We start from the raw sequence: 17,983 nt of genomic DNA on the forward strand, positions 1-17,983 counted from the left end.
ACACAGGTCCTCACCATATGCTGTAGCTGCCAGCCACAGACAGCACAAATAGCACCTCCACAACTCTCCAGACCATGTGCGTTCCCTCAAACTTAGCACCACCACCAGCATACGTGGCCTCTCACCTTCTGTTTTGCTGCCCAGATTATAAGACAGTAACTGCACTTAACCGCCCAGCGGGTCTCTCTCAGCCAGCCTCAAATGGATAACTCCGTAGGAACAGAAGCTTCACATCAGCCTAATAACTGAAAAGCTCCACATAGTGTAAAACCATTCGCTTTAATAAAATAAATAAAAGTAGTGCACTCACAAGTTTCCAATAAAATCAAGCATGTCAATACAATCCTCCACGCCAGCTCTGTCCGCCCGTAGCTCCGCCCTACGCGTTTCGTGCATGCGCACTCATCAGGGGCTTGAGGCGTCTGACCAGCCAGCGTCTTAAAATACTATTATTTCCGTCTCAGTATCCAATCCCCAAATTTCCCTCACCCAAAATGGCCACCGGAGTACTTCCGCCCTCCTCCAGCCGCCTCATCTGCCTATGATATATTGCCATGTCAGCAAAGGGTCACCCCCCGTCATTCCAGTCCGCCTGCTGCTTTCCCATTGGAAGACCAGCCGCGAATACTCACGCCCAGGGTGCCGCCCCCAAACATCATCTCATGGCTAGTAATGTCACAATGCCGGTATTCCAGTATGTACCCCAATCTAACATGGGGGGCTGGTCTGAGTATGTGGGTATGTGATGTTGTTAGAGAGGGGGTGGGGTGGAGCAAGATGTCCTGGGAACGTGTTTTGTCCATGTGTCCTTTTGTGCTGGCCCTTCATGCTGCGTGCATGTGCATCCTGCCATGTGTGTGGGGGGTGTGGGTGTGTGCAGCGTGGGGGATACAGCCCGGGATACAATTGTGAGTGGGGATGTAACTTGTTCACATCAAAGTATGGATTACTGTGTACTGATGGAATAGATGCAGAAATGGCATGAGTCATGGTGTAATAGTGTGTAGGTATACAAGAAATGTTAGATGTTATTGCGGATTGGATAAATATTATGCAGGGAACGTTATATGTATTAGTGGTTTGGAACATAAAATCGCAATCCGTAATGAGATGTAATGATGCTATTGGGGGAATATGAGAAACTGATATTATGTTATGTGATGGGGAGAAAGGATGTGATAAGCCTGCACTGATCGGATGGGGGGTTTGAGGAGTGGACCGTATTGTAGAAGGGGTCTGAATCACGTAAGAAATCCGTATTGGGTTACCGTAACTATGCGGAAATCTTGTTGAGCCAATCACATACTGGAATACCGGCATTGTGACATTACTAGCCATGAGATGATGTTTGGGGGCGGCACCCTGGGCGTGAGTATTCGCGGCTGGTCTTCCAATGGGAAAGCAGCAGGCGGACTGGAATGACGGGGGGTGACCCTTTGCTGACATGGCAATATATCATAGGCAGATGAGGCGGCTGGAGGAGGGCGGAAGTACTCCGGTGGCCATTTTGGGTGAGGGAAATTTGGGGATTGGATACTGAGACGGAAATAATAGTATTTTAAGACGCTGGCTGGTCAGACGCCTCAAGCCCCTGATGAGTGCGCATGCACGAAACGCGTAGGGCGGAGCTACGGGCGGACAGAGCTGGCGTGGAGGATTGTATTGACATGCTTGATTTTATTGGAAACTTGTGAGTGCACTACTTTTATTTATTTTATTAAAGCGAATGGTTTTACACTATGTGGAGCTTTTCAGTTATTAGGCTGATGTGAAGCTTCTGTTCCTACGGAGTTATCCATTTGAGGCTGGCTGAGAAAGACCCGCTGGGCGCTTAAGTGCAGTTGCTGTCTTATAATCTGGGCAGCAAAACAGAAGGTGAGAGGCCACGTATGCTGGTGGTGGTGCTAAGTTTGAGGGAACGCACATGGTCTGGAGAGGTGTGGAGGTGCTATTTGTGCTGTCTGTGGCTGGCAGCTACAGCATATGGTGAGGACCTGTGTGACCTGGTGGATGGTGGATACCTGGGTCGATTTCACTATCAATTCCTGGCACTGGGTGTGAGGGATGCGGCACTGTTATAAATCAGTATTACGCTATGGTTTATTTTTCTCTTTCGTTTGAGTGACACAACTTTAAGAAGATTTCAAGTACATGTGAGCGCAGCATCTTAAGGGAACACAGATCACTGCATGGTGACAGGACAGAGGTGGGGATGTTGTGTCTGAGGTAAGGACAGGGGGACAGGAGAGAGGTGGGGATGTTGTGTCTGAGGTAAGGACAGGGGGACAGATCACTGCATGGTGACAGGACAGAGGTGGGGATGTTGTGCCTGAGGTAAGGACAGGGGGACAGAACACTGCATGGTGACAGGACAGAGGTGGGGATGTTGTGTCTGAGGTAAGGACAGGGGGACAGGAGAGAGGTGGGGATGTTGTGTCTGAGGTAAGGACAGGGGGACAGATCACTGCATGGTGACAGGACAGAGGTGGGGATGTTGTGCCTGAGGTAAGGACAGGGGGACAGATCACTGCATGGTGACAGGACAGAGGTGGGGATGTTGTGTCTGAGGTAAGGACAGAGGGACAGAGATCACTGCATGAGGTGGGGATGTTGTGTCTGAGGTAAGGACAGGGGACAGATCACTGCATGGTGACAGGACAGAGGTGGGGATGTTGTGTCTGAGGTAAGGAGAGGGGGACAGATCACTGCATGGGGACAGGAGAGAGGTGGGGATGTTGTGTCTGAGGTAAGGACAGGGGGACAGATCACTGCATGGTGACAGGACAGAGGTGGGGATGTTGTGTCTGAGGTAAGGACAGGGGGACAGATCACTGCATGGTGACAGGACAGAGGTGGGGATGTTGTGTCTGAGGTAAGAAAAGGGGGATAGATCACTGCATGGTGACAGGACAGAGGTGGGGATGTTGTGTCTGAGGTAAGGAGAGGGGGACAGATCACTGCATGGGGACAGGAGAGAGGTGGGGATGTTGTGTCTGAGGTAAGGACAGGGGGACAGATCACTGCATGGTGACAGGACAGAGGTGGGAATGTTGTGTCTGAGGTAAGGACAGGGGACAGATCACTGCATGGTGACAGGACAGAGGTGGGGATGTTGTGTCTGAGGTAAGGAGAGGGGGACAGATCACTGCATGGGGACAGGAGAGAGGTGGGGATGTTGTGTCTGAGGTAAGGACAGGGGGACAGATCACTGCATGGTGACAGGACAGAGGTAGGGATGTTGTGTCTGAGGTAAGGACAGGGGGACAGATCACTGCATGGTGACAGGACAGAGGTAGGGGACTGCTGCATCTGCCTGTATTGATTGTGTGACAGACACAGTGGCGTAGCTAGAGCCTATGGGGCCCCATAGCAACATTTTCATGGGGCCTTTTGATCTAGCCACTCTTGAGCAATGCCACCTGCCCCTACCCTATGGATATGAGTTCACTGGGCAATTTACATGCATTGTACACTGTGTATAGTCCAGGGGTACTGAGAAAAAAAGGAAAGTTAATAGTGAACTCATCAAGTACCACCTGGGCCCCCTCATCTTCCAGGCCCCATAGCAGTTGCTATGGCTGCTATGTCTATTGCTACCCCCCTGGAAAGACAGTCTTTTATTTGTCACTGTCGGTCACTCTAGTTACTTATCGACTACTGCAGTCAGGTAGTTGTTTTAGTAAACTGCTAGTTAAAATTAAAAAATAAAAAAACTTTCAATTTTTTTTGTCACCAACCCACCCCTCTTTATTAAAGTTTACACTTTTTTCCACCCTATATATATATATATATATATATATATATATATATATATATATATATATATGTGTATATATATATATATATATATATATATATATATATATTTTGTTTGTTTGTTTGTTTTTCTTATTGTATTTGTATATTATTGACTGGCAGAGGTAGGGGCACCACCAGGAGAGGCAGCGCCATTGCTGCCACCACTGCCAGAAGGTCTGGGACTGGTCCGCCGCCAGCCACTGGCCGCACAGTTGTGGAGGAGGGAGCAGAGGCGCAGCAGCAGCATGTTGCGTCCATCTTTGAGACAGGTCGTCGCCCCCCCGGCCTATTGTGGAAAGTCAGGCACAGGCTGTTGTGGAAATGATGGCTTAACAGCAGGCCACCGTTTCCAGCCAGAGCTCCAGCGAGACCATTGCCACCACCAGCACTCCGGTCTGCAGCAGCGGCCGCCCTCCTCCACCGCCGCTTGAGGTCACATCGACCCCATTGGCCAGCCTGCCCTCACTGAGCTTGCTGTTAACCCCAACGGCCCCAAGCGACTTGAGGGCTATTGTGGCAGAGTTCAAGGATGAGATGATGGGGACAGGCGAGAAGGAGGAGTTCGAGGTGGAGGAGGTTGTTGTCGGCAAACAACAACCTGATTTTGATGATGAGGAGGAGGAGCCTGATGCAGGGGATGTTGGGGCAGAAGAGGTGTTTGGGGGCTCAGAGGAGATGTTTGGGGATGATGACGATAATGATGAGGTGTGGGACCGTACCTATATGCCACATTTGGGTGAAGGCAGCTCGGAGGAGGAGGCGTCTCTAGCACAGAGGCGCGGCAGCAGCATGGTGGCCAGCACAGGGCGTGGAAGGCAGGAGCCACAGCCTGCTGCTTCAGCCGCTACCACCATCCGCACCAAACCTCCTCCAACCAAAGGGGGAAAAAAAAAAGCCCTCCAAAGGGAAAAAATCTCAGCCCTCAAGTGGGAAGGGGAAGTTCACATCCCCGATCTGGCGGTACTTCACTGTGTGCAATGACGATGATACCCGTGCCATTTGCCACAGTTGCAGTACCAGCCTGAGTAGGGGGAGGGTATTTTTGGGGTGGTATCGCTTTTGGGGTGGTATCGCTTCATCGACGACCTGTTCATACTATGGCTGGGACCCCAGGAGAAGTGTATTGCATTTTTGGACAAGTTAAACAACAACAAACTGAACATTAAACTCACATATGATGTTTCAGACAGAGTCATGGATTTTCTGGATCTAAAAATCTCTAGGGGACCACAGGGAACCATACAAACGACGATATATATCGAAAGCCAACTTCCACCAACAGCCTATTGGACTTCAGATCTTGTCATACGACAAATTTGAAAACTAATACACCAACAGGACAATTTATTCGACTCAAGAGAAATTGCTCGACAATGGAAACTTTTGAACAAGAAAGTAAAGAACTTAAGAACTTAAGAGACGCTTTAAAGAGGAACTGTAACATGAAAATATCCCCTGGGAAGTACTCACCTCGGGTGGGGGAAGCCTCCGGATCCTAATGAGGCTTCCCACGCCGTCCTCCATCCGTCAGGGGTCTCGCTGCAGCCCTCCGTGTAGTCCGTGCAGCGGTGACGTCAATATATACCTTCCTGGCTCCTGCGCAGGCGTTCTGACGGCTGTCGGCTCCGAACTACACGGAAATACCCGATCGCCTTCGGATCAGCTCTACTGCGCAGGCGCACGTTTCCTGCGCCTGCGCAGTAGAGCGGACCCGAATGAGATCGGGTATTTCCGTGTAGTTCGGAACGGAAAGCCGCCACAGCGCCCCCGCTGGAGCCAGCAAAGGTAAATATTGAACTGACAGTCGGCACAGTCGCCGGCTGTTTGGAGGGCTGCGGCGAGACCCCCGTGGGACAGAGGACGGCGTGGGAAGCCTCATTAGGATCCGGAGGCTTCCCCCATCCGAGGTGAGTACCCCCCAGGGGATCTTTTTAATGTTACAGAGTCTCTTTTAAGGAGAGGGGATATCCCAGAAAATGTGTAGAAAAGGCACAAAGGCGAGCAAGATCTACCCCTAGGGAAAATCTCTTGAACTCAAGGCCAAAGAAGGAAAACAAATACACAAGGTTGGTGACACAATACAACACAGGGTGGAGACACATTCAGAGTATCTTACAAAAGCACTGGTCGATCCTGCAGAACGATCCTGTGATCAAACAAAATATAACACCATACCCAAGTGTGACTGCAAGAAGAGCACCCACATTAAAGAATTTATTGAGTAAGAGCCACTTTGACTCTGATAGACATCAAGTAGGCATTGTGGGTAATTATAGATGCGGGAAGTGCTCTGTGTGTCCCATGATGAAAGTAACCAAGAGTTTTCAGAGTAATATTACAGGACGGCGTTTTGAGATCAGGCAGTTCATAAATTGTCAGTCAACTGGTATTATCTATCTAATTGAGTGTCCTTGCGGCAAACAATATGTAGGCCAAACTAAAAACCAACTAAAAACTCGCCACCAGAAACATATTTCCACTATTAAATTGGCGGCCAGAGAGGGGAGACAATAAATGTATTACTACAGTGGCAGAACATGCATTGGATTTTCATGGTGGCTCACTCAGTGGGTGGTCCTTTTTGGGTCTAGAGAAAATCTCCATGAATATCAGAGGAGGGAATATTACCATACGCCTCCTTAGGAATGAACTAAGGTGGATCCACAGGTTGAGGAGTCAGCAGCCCTGGGGTCTGAATGAGGACACTAGTTTTGGATGTTTCCTGGGACAGCGATAATATTTATATGCACTGACGCCTTTTTTTCTTTCTCTCCTTTTTTCTCCCTTGTTGTCCCCGGAATTTCTTGCTCCTTTTTCCTTTCTAGAAACATCTACTCATAAGTGGAGTATCTTTATATACAGGTATCTTTGGTGAGTTATGGACCTGTACTTTTTTGGACTGTTTGGAGGTGTCTTGTCTGTTGTGTGTTTTTTTATATGCACAAGAGAAGTAACACTCAACTACCGAAGCCTGACACAAGTATAGGTGGACACAAAAGAAAGAACTCACCCCCGCTCTACCGCCTGATGATTTATGTACCAGGGAGTCAACCAGTCTCCACCTAGATCCACGATAGGTGTGTACGACTGTACGTCCACAGTGAGAAAGAAAAAGTAACTGGGTCTCCACCTGGATTTTATGCAAATGCTTAATTTATTATCCCATAGCCAAAGATAAAACACACGATGTTTCGGCCTGCGGCCTTTATCAAGTGTATCTTTATATACAGGTATCTTTGGTGAGTTATGGACCTGTACTTTTTTGGACTGTTTGGGGGTGTCTTGTCTGTTGTGTGTTTTTTTATATGCACAAGAGAAGTAACACTCAACTACCGAAGACTGACACAAGTATAGGTGGACACAAAAGAAAGAACTCACCCCCGCTCTACCGCCTGATGATTTATGTACCAGGGAGTCAACCAGTCTCCACCTAGATCCACGATAGGTGTGTACGACTGTACGTCCACAGCGAGAAAGAAAAAGTAACTGGGTCTCCACCTGGATTTTATGCAAATGCTTAATTTATTATCCCATAGCCAAAGATAAAACACACGACGTTTCGGCCTGCGGCCTTTATCAAGTGTATCTTTATATACAGGTATCTTTGGTGAGTTATGGACCTGTACTTTTTTGGACTGTTTGGAGGTGTCTTGTGTGTTGTGTGTTTTTTTATATGCACAAGAGAAGTAACACTCAACTACCGAAGCCTGACACAAGTATAGGTGAAGGCTGTACCACTTGAAGGTGAGCAAGTGGCTATCAGTAGGGGTATTAGGAGGACTTTGAGTTGATTACTATGTATATGGATTGGTGTGGTTTGCTGTGGCTATTATGTATTTGGACTTGCGGCCCGAGGTGAGCGGATCCATAAGTCCTTTTTGCCCTTTCATTTTTTATTAGTGAGATCCGGGGTGAGCGGATCTTCTGATTCTTTATTGATTGTCTTTACTCTGACCTTTCTAACCCCAGTAAATTGTATGGGTGACTCTTGGTGTCTCTCGTCGGTTTAGGTGTGCTAAAAATCTGTTTATCAATAACTAAGGTTTCTTCTATTTTTATCTTCCATTTAGAATATGCAAGAACTATAAGTTTATTCATAAAAACAGTTGGAAGACAGAAGACATGGAAAATGATTCAGTCCTGTGATTTCTTGACTGCAGTACCATCCCTGTCCACATGACGGCGAAATTTGGATGATATTTGTAACAGATGAAATTATCATGTTTTTCAGCGACTTACTTTTGTATTAGACTTAGGCCCCGTTCACACTTGCGGTTCTCTGCCAAACGAACCGGATGACCTGACCGGATCCGGACCGGATCCGGAATGGAACCGTACGGTTCTGATCCGGATCCGATCCGGATCCGGTCAGGTTGCATCAGGTGTTCATCAGGATGCGATCCGGATCCGTTTGGCAAAAGATAGTAGAAATAAAATAAAAATGTTGGGGTCTGGGAGGTCAGCAGAAGGTGGACCTGTGGAATCAGGCCCTCCGCTGTTTAGCACTCACCTCCACCTCCGACATACTGCCAACATCTCCAGCACGTTTAAAGTCACTGCTGCTCCACTCCAAAATGCTTGCTCATGTGTCCCCATCCAAAATCGCTGCTACAATACGCATAGGAAGTGGGGTAGAACGTCTGGTTTTTATAGCCAGTGTGTTGTGCGCTCTCCATTTCTCATTGGTTTCTATTGGCCGGATGCAACAGTCCGGCTCTGCTCCGGATACGTCATCCGGAGGAGCCGGACCAAAAAATAGCGCATGTTGGGTCTTACGCCGGAGTCCGGATCCGGTCCGGCTCCGGTCCGGACGGAACGGACGCATGTGAACGGACGCATAGACTTTCATTGATATGCCGTGCGTCCGTTCCGTCCGTTCCACATGCGGTCCGGCTCCGGCACGGCGATTCCGGACGGCGACCGCCAATGTAAACCGGGCCTTAAATTGTTACGAATTCTTGACTAATATATTTGGATGTATCTTTTTGAATTGAGATGTCACATTATTGTATATTTAGCTGTGCCGCAATAGGTAGGGTCCCTGACGCATGCGCGCACCCAATGAGAATAGGGTAGGATTAGCTGGGACTCATGTGACTTGGTCAGGAGGATCGTGCGCCAATCAGAGCGCACGTCCCCCGTGACCGGAAGCGCGGCCGCGCTTGGACGCTCAGCGCAGTTAGATATAAATAGGTCACAAGCAGGGAAGTTTGGCAGCCTTCTCAGAAGCAGCAGTCAGCTGCGATCGCGTAAGGCATCCCCCCTGGCCTCCCCACAGATTTTACAACGGGTAAGCAGGTGCTTTCTCACGGAACTAAAGCACTTATCTTCTTATGTCTGTAACTACACAAATGAATTGATGGTTGTAACTAGGATAAAATGTCACGTGGAGGAAATGTCCTTGTTTGGATATAGTTTGTATGCACTTTCTTGATTATTTATGTATTGTATTGGGATCACACATTGAGGTCCTGTGTGTATGCGCACGCCCACTTGTTTGTGGTTGGATGTGTCCCCTCTTTTGTCCATGACACTGATTGTTTTAGTAAGGAGTTTTAGGTTTTGTATCTTGTGACTAGAGATGAGCGTAATGACGTAATTACGATTTCGCGAAATTTCGCGTAATTAGTGTAATTATGATTATGGCCGTAAGTACATAATCGTAATGAAGAAGGATTTTGCGAAATTTCGCGTAACCGTAATTTTCGCGTAATTTTCGCATTAAATTTGGTGTTACGAAATTAATGCGTAAGGTCATGCTCCCAAGCGGAAAAGTTGACGCATGGATCAATGTTAGGAAGCCGCCGACTTTAAGGGTTAATAGCAAAGCCCCCTTAAATGCTAAGAGCCTCAAATTTGGAGAATATATTAAGGAGATCAGGAGGAATAAGAGGAAACATTTTTTTTTCAAAAAGACCTTATAGTTTTTGAGAAAATCGATGTTAAAGTTTCAAAGTAAAAATGTATACATTTAAAAACCCGCCGACTTTAACGGTTAATAGCAAAGCCTGCTTAAAGTTTAGGAACACCAAATTCCTAGGGTATATTAAGGGGATCAGTGGGAATAAGAAGAAATTTTTTTTTTTTCAAAAAGACCTTATAGTTTTTGAGAAAATCGATTTTTAAGTTTCAAGGGCAAAAATGTCTTTTAAATGCGGAAAATGTCAGTTTTTTTTGCACAGGTAACAATAGTGTATTATTTTCATAGATTCCCCCAAGTGGGAAGAGTTTTACTTACTTCGTTCTGAGTGTGGGAAATATAAAAAAAAAAACAACGTGGGGTCCCCCCTACCAGACCTCTTTAACCCCTTGTCCCCCATGCAGGCTGGGATAGCCAGAATGCGGAGCACCGGCCGCGTGGGGCTCCGCACCCTGACTATACCAGCCCGCATGGTCCATGGATTGGGGGGTCTCGGAAGGGGAGGGGCAGCCAAGCTTTCCCCTCCCCCTCCGAGCCCTTGTCCAATCCAAGGACAAGGGGCTCTTCTCCACCTCCGATGGGCGGTGGAGGTGGAGGCCGCGATTTCCTGGGGGGGGGGGGGAGGGTCATGGTGGAATCTGGGAGTCCCCTTTAAAAAGGGGTCCCCCAGATGCCCACCCCCCCCTCCCAGGGGAAATGAGTATAGAGGTACTTGTACCCCTTACCCATTTCCTTTAAGAGTTAAAAGTAAATAAACACACAAACACATAGAAAAAGTATTTTAATTGAACAAAAAACATAACCACGAAAAAAGTCCTTTAATATTCTTAATTAACCAATAATACTTACCTGTCCCTTTAAATAAATGATCCCACGCAATATCCTCGGAAATGTTCTATCAGTTACAATGTAACAAAGTTATTACAATGTAACAACTTTGTTACATTGTAACTACGCCGCACCCGGCGTCACTCGCCGCTCCACAGATACCTAGTACCTACTACACACTGCATCCTGGGTTCAAATCCCAGCTATGGTATATAAGCATGCTTTTCAAAAAGTACAAATCCTTAACCATGCTACTTTTTCTATTGAATTGATCATAATGGTAGTATGGTTTATGCTAGGCAAGCTTTACCATGTAGTGTGGTTCATGGTCTAGAGGGAAAGACAGCTACCTACTACACATTGTGTCCTGGGTTCAAATCCCAGCTATGGTATATAAGCATGCTTTTCAAAAAGTACTGATCCTTAATCATACTACTTTTTCTATTGCATTGATCATAATGGTAGTATGGTTTATGCTAGGATAGCTTTACCATGTAGTGTGGTTCATGGTCTAGAGGGTAAGACAGATACCTACTAGCTACTGCATACTGGGTTCAAATCCCAGCTATGGTATATAAGCATGCTTTTCAAAAAGTACCAATCCTTAATCATGCTACTTTTTCTATTGCATTGATCATAATGGTAGTATGGTTTATGCTAGGACAGCTTTACCATGTAGTGTGGTTCATGGTCTAGAGGTTAAGACAGATACCTACTAGCTACTACACACTGCATCCTGGGTTCAAATCCCAGCTATGGTATATAAGCTGTTTTGAAAATCTGCAATTCCCTACTGGATGGATGGAGGAGGAGGGAGTTTAAAATTTTTCCGACGGAATTCCGTATAGGTCGGAATTTCGCGGAACAGCTCCGGAATACCATCGGAATGAAACGGTAGCGGAATTTCAGTATGACGGAATGCGGAATTGTCCCGGAAACGGAAATGGGCTCTTCCGACCATGCCTGGCCATTAACCGTTAAAGTCGGAGGGTTTTTAAATGTATACATTTTTACTTTGAAACTTTAACATCGATTTTCTCAAAAACTATAAGTTCTTTTTGAAAAATTTTTTTTCCTCTTATTCCTCCTGATCTCTTTAATATATTCTCCAAAATTTGAGGCTCTTAGCATTTAAGGGGGCTTTGCTATTAACCCTTAAAGTCGGCGGCTTTTTTATATTATACGGAGCGTTACGGTTTAACGCGAAATTACGGTAGCGTTTAATGCGAAATTACGGCATGAACGAAACGCGAAATTACGCGTTGAAAATTACGCTTACGGTATTTTCAATTACGATTTTAATGGCAATTACGCTACCGTAATTTCGCATCGTAATCGCAAATTTCGCATGCGTAATTATAGTAATGCGAAATTACGAACATTTCGGCTCAACTCTAACTATTCCCAGCAGCGACACAGAGCACAATGCTATACAGTGGCGGGTGAGCGGTGTACTACTGTTCCCAGCAGACACAGAGTGCAGTAAACACAATGCTATATAGTGTGGGTGAGCGGTGTACTACTGTTCCCAGCAGCGACACAATGACTGGGGGGACCCTGGCTAGCCTGGCTGGAGAGAGAACTACCCTGCCTGCCTACCCAAAGCTAAACCCACAGACAAATGGCAGGGAAATGACGTGGTTCGGGTATTTATTGACCCGAACCACGTGACCCGTTCGGCCAATCACAGCGCTAGCCGAATGTTCGGGAAACGTTCGGCCATGCGCTCTTAGTTCGGCCATATGGCCGAACGGTTTGGCCGAACACCATCAGGTGTTCGGCCGAACTCGAACATCACCCGAACAGGGTGATGTTCTGCAGTACCCGAACAGTGGCGAACACTGTTCGCCCAACATTAACACACACACACACACACACACACACACACACACACACACACTGTACACACACACACACACACACACACACACACACTGTACACACACACTGTACACACACACACACACACACACACACACACACACACACACACACACACACACACACACTGTACACACACACACACACACACACACACACACACACACACACACACACACACACACACACACTGTACACACACACACACACACACACACACACACACACACACACACACACACACACACACACACACTGTACACACACACACACACACACTGTACACACACACACACTGTACACACACACACACTGTACACACACACACACACACACACACACACACACACACACTGTACACACACACACACACACACACACACACACACACACTGTACACACACACTGTACACACACACACACACACACACACACACTGTACACACACACACACACTGTACACACACACTGTACACACACACACTGTACACACACACACACACACACACACTGTACACACACACACACACACACACACACACACACACACACACACACACACACACACACACACACTGTACACACACACACACACACACACACACACACTGTACACACACACACCTATACACATACACACACACACACACACACACACACACACACACACACACACACCTATACACACACACACACACTGTACACACACACACACACACACACACACTGTACACACACACACACACACACACACACTGTACACACACACACACACACACACATCCGATTTTATATATATATATAGATAAATATAATTTTTTTTTTTTTTTTTTTTTTTGCAGCGATAGCAATAACATGAAGGAGAGGGCCAGCGCATACCACAAAGGCTGCATCTGAAATGACCAACAGCTCACATGTGCAGCACCTCTAATAAGCTACAGTACCCGAACAGTGGCGAACACTGTTCGCCCAACATTAACACACACACACACACACACACACACACACACACACACACACACACACACACACACACACACACACACACACACACACACACACACACACACACACACTGTACACACACACTGTACACACACACTGTACACACACACACACACACACACACACACACACACACTGTACACACTGTACACACACACACACACACACACACACACACACACACACTGTACACACACACACACACACACACACACACACACACACACACACTGTACACACACACACACACACACACACACACACACACACACACACACACACACACTGTACACACACACACCTATACACACACACACACTGTACACACACACACACACACACACCTATACACACACACACACACACACACTGTACACACACACACACACACACACACACTGTACACACACACACACACACACACACTGTACACACACACACACACACACACACACACACACACACACACACACACACACATCCGATTTTATATATATATATAGATAAATATAATATTTTTTTTTTTTTTTTTTTTTTTTTTTGCAGCGATAGCAATAACATGAAGGAGAGGGCCAGCGCATACCACAAAGGCTGCATCTGAAATGACCAACAGCTCACATGTGCAGCACCTCTAATAAGCTATCTGCACACTTTGCATTCAATTCAGATGCAAATCAAATGCATAACTACTATTACTTACCATGCGAATGGGAAACTCAGGAATAAAGGCTGGGAGCAGCTAACCTGGTAGTTACATACTAGCAAAATTATGAAAAGGAAGGGGGGCGGTTGCGCATCCCTAAAAACATGCTGCAATTGACTGGTTAATCGCTCAGGCATGCTAGTATGTAACTACCAGGTTAGCTGCTTCCAGCCTGTATTCCTGAGTTTCCTGTTTGCATGGTAAATAATAGTAGTTATGCATATGATTTGCATCTGAATTGAATGCAAAGTGTGCAGATAGCTTATTAGAGGTGCTGCACATGTGAGATGTTGGTCATTTCAGATGCAGCCTTTGTGGTATGCACTGGCCCTCTCCTTGCTGTTCATTAAAATGTAAGTTACACATTTTTGCTTAGCTGCTCCCAAGGTTATACATATGTTGTTTTTAATTTAGGTTAGGCCACTTGCCTGGAGGTCTACCTCACTGTGGCGCAAGTGTCCAGTATATTATACTTTGCATGCAAACTATAGTGGAAGCCAAAGTTCCTCCATAATATAATAAATGTAGCATTTGTTTTGGATGCAGGGCATGCATTTTCAGCCTAATAGAGGTGGTGTATGCCTGAGCGATTAACCAGTCAATTGCAGCATGTTTTTAGGGATGCGCAACCCCCCCTTTTTTATAGCAATGGCATGACTGCAGAGTTGTCAGTGGACCCGGGCAGTGTGAAGGCAGACTTTAGCAGCGACTGAGTCAGGAGGACAAAGCAGACGGTCAGTGCGGCAGCCAGAGCCGTCTCAGTCATCAGGCAACTATAAATATTTGCCTGGAGCGCCGTGGGTGGGGGAAGGGCGCAAAGCAGGGGGGCCACTAGCCGCGGCTGCTAATGCAGCCAGTGTGTGTTTTTTTTCCATCATGCTGGCCGCCTCTATGACAGGCAGCTGAGCTCAGCTGTGCCGCCTACTGGACCGCCCCCTTCCCTCTCCACTCAGAGCGACAGAGGCATAGGGAGGGGGGGACATCTGTCTGCAGGCACAGCATCTTGGGGAGCGCTTCGGCAGTGAAACCGATGCTATACTTTACTAGCCAGAGTCTCTGCTATGTATTAGCAGCTGCAGAGCTCTGCACTTGGCTGCCCCGCCCCCTATCTCTCCCTGGCTGTGTCACATGACACATACACACACAGCCTCTTTCTCATTGCTCAGCCCAGCGCGAGGTTTAAAACTACAGGAGGAGATCTGCTGCTGCTGCCAGACATGCAGAGGCATAAGGTGGGGGAGATTTCATCTGTCCTTGGGTACAGCATCTGGGGGGGCGCTGCTCACATGCCTCCACTCACTGCACGGCTGCCTGGCACTAGCAGTAGTTCATTAAATAGCTGTAGTCTCCAGCACCCCCCACCGCCCTCCCTCCTCCCTGTGGGTCACTTGCCCTGTCCTAAACACTGATAGAACTACAGGAAACATTGTGGATGCAGAAGACACACATACTGCTGTCCGTGTCTCTGCTCTACCTGAACTATTGACCCCTGTGTGTGCCTGTCCTGAGCTGACTCCCCCCACCACGGAAGTATTGCTACTGAAGGGAAGCCAGAGGTGATATGCCAGCCCAGGTCTGGCGATAGCAGAAGACAAACTAAAAGCCTCTCATCTGATTACTCTAGTACAGTCCACCGACAGCCTGCAGAGATCATTCGGAAGCAGACAGTTTAGAGGTATGCAGGGCATTGTATGGGATGCACACGCACAGCACACATACAAACACATTTGCATAGTATACAGACGCACACATGTGCACACACAAACACATGCACAGAGTACACACACACACATGCACACCAAGCTTTTTATCTGAGTATGCTAATCCCTGATCTCCAAACCGATGCAGCCAAAAAGTGCTTGGCTCTACTATAGCCTATCACACATTCCCAACCCAAACTAACCCGACGCTCATTTATAGTATAGCTGAGCACCCAATACTGATTGCCAAACTGACACCACCGAACATTGCTTGGCTATAATATAGCAGAGGGCTTATTACAGATAAAATCTTTGCTGTGCCGCTCTGGAATCCCCATACAACTAGACTGAGATTGGCAATACAATGGCAGAATGCTGGCACCTAAATTACGCACTCAGTGCCGCCATATCGGCATGTTGCATTGCAGCCTGTGGCAGCACCCTAATAACCAGACATGTCAGGAGCCCATTTTAAAGGACTACTGTAGGGGGGAAAAAACAGTTAGACCTACCTGGGGCTTCTAGTGATCACCCGCAGACGTCCTGTGCCCGCGCAGCCACTCACCGATGCTCCGGTTCACTTCTGGAATTTCCGACTTTAATGTCGGAAAACCACTGTGCCTGCGCCGCCGTGCTGACGTCACCAGGAGCGTACTGCGCAGGCACAGACCATACTGGACCTGCACAATACACTCCTGGTGACATCAGCGGGAGCGAGGACACAGCAAAGCAGGCCCAGTGGTTTTCCGACTTTAAAGTCTGAAATTCCAGAAGTGAACCGGAGGCGGGGCCGGAGCATCGGTGAGTGGCTGCGCGGGCACAGGATGTCTGTGGGGGACCATTAGAAGCCCCAGGTAAGTTCAACTCATTTTCCACCGACCCTCCCTACAGTACTCCTGAGCCAAAGATACTTACCTAAAGATAGGGAAGCCTCTGGATTCTCTGGTCCCTTGTAGCTGAGCGCAGACCCCCGGACAATTGCTGACAAGGGCTAGTTTGTCATCTAATTGGGGTCACAGTCCTCTTTTGTCACCAAGTGCAGCTGTACCTGTGCAGCTAGCAGCATGACTGTGCTGGTAACAAAGAGGAGCACAGCCCCAATGTGCAGGAAGGGGGTCCGCGCTCAGCGGCAGGGGACTATAGGACAGCAAGGGAAGCCTCAACAGGTTCCAGAGGCTTCCCTCTCTCTAGGTATCTCTTTCTGAACCAGAGCTTCGGCTCAGGTTTACTTTAACTGTTGCGGTATATTCATTACTGGATGGTAAAAATATATGTGCGTACGACGTGCATGTAAATGTTACCTACACACTGGGCACATTGCTTGTGTAATGCACTACACAAATAGCAACACATGTTAAACAAGTAATGTAAGCATTGTGTGTATGTGTTTTATGCAAACTGTGTAATGCTGAGCATCTCCAAAGTAAGCCTTGATCTATTCAGTACACTGACACTGTGCATAGATTTCAGTGTGTGTGTGTGTGTGTGTGTGGGGGGGGGGGGGTTGTTGAGTTGGACTGCCACTAGGTGGGTGAAGCAAGCTATGCTGGCCACTCTGGGCAGAGTTGTTAGGGCCCTTTTCCACTGCCTGCGATCCAATTCAAGAAGCGGATCACAGCCGTTTTTCTAGTTGCTAGAGCACCGCATGTAAATTCTGGTGCTCATTTTCCACTACAACGCTTCAATCTTGTTTCGGTTTTTGCCGAAATGCGATCGCCGGCCAATGCAATTCTCATCGCAATTCTTGTTCCCGACAATGGTAAAGCGGAACGCGGATAGTGGAAAATGGAGCTTGCAAGATTGCAAGCGCAAGTCGCCTGCATTTGCTAGTGGAAAAGGGTCCTAAAGGGAACCTAAACTGAAAAGGATGGATTTTTCCTTTTCAAATAATACCAGTTGCCTGACTCTCCCTGCTGATACTGTGTCTCTAATACTTTTAGCCACAGCCCCTCAACAAGCATGCACATCAGGTGCTCTGACTGAGGTCAGACGGGATTAGCTGCATGCTTGTTTCAGGTGTGTGATTCAGCCACTACTGCAGCCAAAGAGATCAGCAGGAATGCAAAGCAACTGGTATGGTTTAAAAGGAAACATCCATTTGCATCTCAGTTTAGGTTCCCTTTAAGTTTGAGTGACGCAGCAGCTGCT

At 47.3% G+C, this 17,983-nt stretch overlaps 1 protein-coding gene across 2 annotated transcripts in view; it reads left to right on the forward strand.

The window, feature by feature from the left end:
• The window catches only part of LOC137570295 (vomeronasal type-2 receptor 26-like), a 297,760-nt gene that overhangs the window by 183,612 nt on the left and 96,165 nt on the right, over nucleotides 1–17,983 (forward strand). Inside the window, exon 1 of one of the 2 annotated variants that reach the window (XM_068278929.1) lies at nucleotides 15,411–15,810. The exons of the other annotated variant lie outside the window; for it this stretch is intronic. The gene's annotated coding sequence lies outside the window, so the exon portion shown is untranslated. Of the gene's footprint in view, nucleotides 1–15,410; nucleotides 15,811–17,983 lie in introns of those variants that run through there. 2 annotated transcript variants of the gene reach the window in all.

The sequence above is a fragment of the Hyperolius riggenbachi genome, chromosome 4, assembly GCF_040937935.1.
Source record: "Hyperolius riggenbachi isolate aHypRig1 chromosome 4, aHypRig1.pri, whole genome shotgun sequence".
Taxonomy (NCBI): domain Eukaryota; kingdom Metazoa; phylum Chordata; class Amphibia; order Anura; family Hyperoliidae; genus Hyperolius; species Hyperolius riggenbachi.